This window comes from Nelusetta ayraudi, unplaced genomic scaffold, assembly GCF_046127955.1.
Source record: "Nelusetta ayraudi isolate G7.1 ecotype Tasmania unplaced genomic scaffold, CSIRO-AGI_Nayr_v1 ptg000071l, whole genome shotgun sequence".
In the NCBI taxonomy this organism is placed as follows: domain Eukaryota; kingdom Metazoa; phylum Chordata; class Actinopteri; order Tetraodontiformes; family Monacanthidae; genus Nelusetta; species Nelusetta ayraudi.
Window position 1 is genome coordinate 2,691,874 of NW_027466121.1, and position 2,401 is coordinate 2,694,274.

The window sequence follows — 2,401 nt, forward strand, 5'->3', positions numbered from 1 at the left end:
TGTCCATTTTAATATGGTTAATGACAAACCAAAAAAAGACAACAGGAATAATGTTATGTTTTGAAAATGAATAAATTAATACAACAAAGCATCTCTCACCTTTTCTCTCACGGTCACTTACCTAAAGTGGTTTCATATTCTCTTTTTATATCCGAAAGAAGGGGTTGGTAGGTTTTGAACTCTTTGATAAAAAGAGCAAAAACATCCCGGTAGACCTGTGGTCAAAGCAGATAATGTTTGAAATCAAGCAGTTTTTGAAAGCGGAGTTTGAGTTGAAAAAGGAGTTTTCAGTTTATCAATTAATTGATTTATTTTTAATATGAGTTATTTCTTTTAGTGTAAGCCAAAAGAAAAGCACCTGAAGTTTCAGCTCCTGAAATTTTGGCTCCTGAGCATTAAGCGATTGCAACTCCTTGTTTAAGTAGCTCTCCAGGTGAGCCAAAAGTTGTGGCTTTCTCCCTGGGTAGGCATAAAAGTAACTGCTGCCGGGAGAGCACAGCTGTAGGGAAAAAAATCAGACAGTCAGACAGTCAGTCAGTCAGTCAGATGCACTGTGTGCATGTGCAGATGTTAAAATTTGACAATATTAACTATACATACTGGAGTACAAACAGGATGGCCATGTGCCAACTAATTGCTCATGAATAAGGGAAGTTTGCCATGACCCTTCACTTTCAAAGTGTTGGACTTTACAGATTGTGCTGAGTAAGCGTCACACCTCTCACCCTCCCTTGTAAAAGAAACAACCCGTTTAACTAAATCATGACAAAATTATATTTCAAAGCAACATCGTAAAATCATCATATACCTGATGACGTTTTTTTTGCTGGTACAGCAAGTACATTTTCAACAATAACAAAGCCTTATTTGAGAAACCATTTAAATTCCATTATTTTACAACCTCACTGTAATTGTCACCTCATACTAAGGAACGTCGCCATCTGCTGGCGAAAAGCTATCACTAAAACGTAAATACACAGGGAGGACCAAACCTTCCAATTTCACTTGTAGAGATTAATACAATGAATAAACTGCACAAAAACTTTTTGTAATTAACTATACTGCGATATACGTATATTACAATTCTATTAAAATCGCTTTAAACTGTATAAAGAATAAGAATTATGGAGTAAGTCTTCATTGTAACGCACAATACAGTACTTAATTGTGGATAGCTCCGTCTCGCAAACAATGTCACACTCGCGGTCTGGAGAGTGTGTTTAGAAGGAAGATAAAAAAAAAAAAGACTTGGCCTACCTTTCTCGCTGAAGGCTCAATCGCAACACGTTTATCTTTCTGCTCCTCCTTTGAAGGCTGGTCAATGTGTTTTTGTAGATCAGGGTCGTATATAGATCTGAAAGGAGCAAGAAAAAGTCATCTACAGTGTTAGTCCAATTACATTTGTGTCCTTATGTTGGTGTTATTTAAAAAAACAAAAACAAAAAACAAAACAAAAACAACAATTAAATTATTCGAGTATTACTGTTCTGTTGCGTGTCTCCCTCACTTTTGTTGTTTGGATTTTTGTGGTTTGGTGTCTTTGTGTAGTGACATGACGTGTTGTTATTTAAAGCAGTAACTGACAGTTTGTCGAGCTCGGTTTTCTTGGCCCGTGGTTGAATTTAGCCGTATGTATGTAGCAGAGGCGGTTTGAAAGGGTTTCCATGGTTACGGGGAAGGGCCAGGACCCAAATATAGTAGACCGTGGCGCGCCTAAATAGTTTTCCAGCAGGCCGCGTGAAAACTTTCGAAGTACGATGGTCAGTCTTTCAAATTAAACACAAGAAATATTTCAGCTCAGGAAACATGAACGAGCACCGGGTTAAAGATGACTTTAAAAAGACATCAAAGACAAACGCACTTTTAATAAATAAAAATAAGTGGTTGCATCACTTAGAGGTTATGGTCTTGACTATGATCGCGACGTTGTTTGTAGGAGAAGGCATCTTTTCCAAATATCACACCTATCTAAACTTTTTTGAAATACACCGAACTCTTAAAAGTGAACAAACTAGGGGTAAATGTATCATCCACTGACACATGAGGGATTAACACGCGGATAGCGACAATGTGCAAGAAAAGTCACCGCGGAAAGCAGCCAGAGAACTACATTTCCTAGGTATGCCACCGTGTTCCTAGTGGAAGCCCCACACCAGGGAGCGCAAGAGACGTGTAGTCGTTTCTAGAGACATTATTATCGAGGAGAATGAGCGACTGAACTACAATACCCAAACGGCAATGCTCGAGCCTACGGTACATTCTGCTGCTTATCCGGGGATGTCACACCACTGCTATTTTCTCCCCTCAGTCCCTCTCACTCTCAGCCTACAGCTTCAGCGGACTGACACGGAGCTTTGGCTGGGAAAAAGCGAACAATAAGACGCAGAACAGAGGTCAAAAA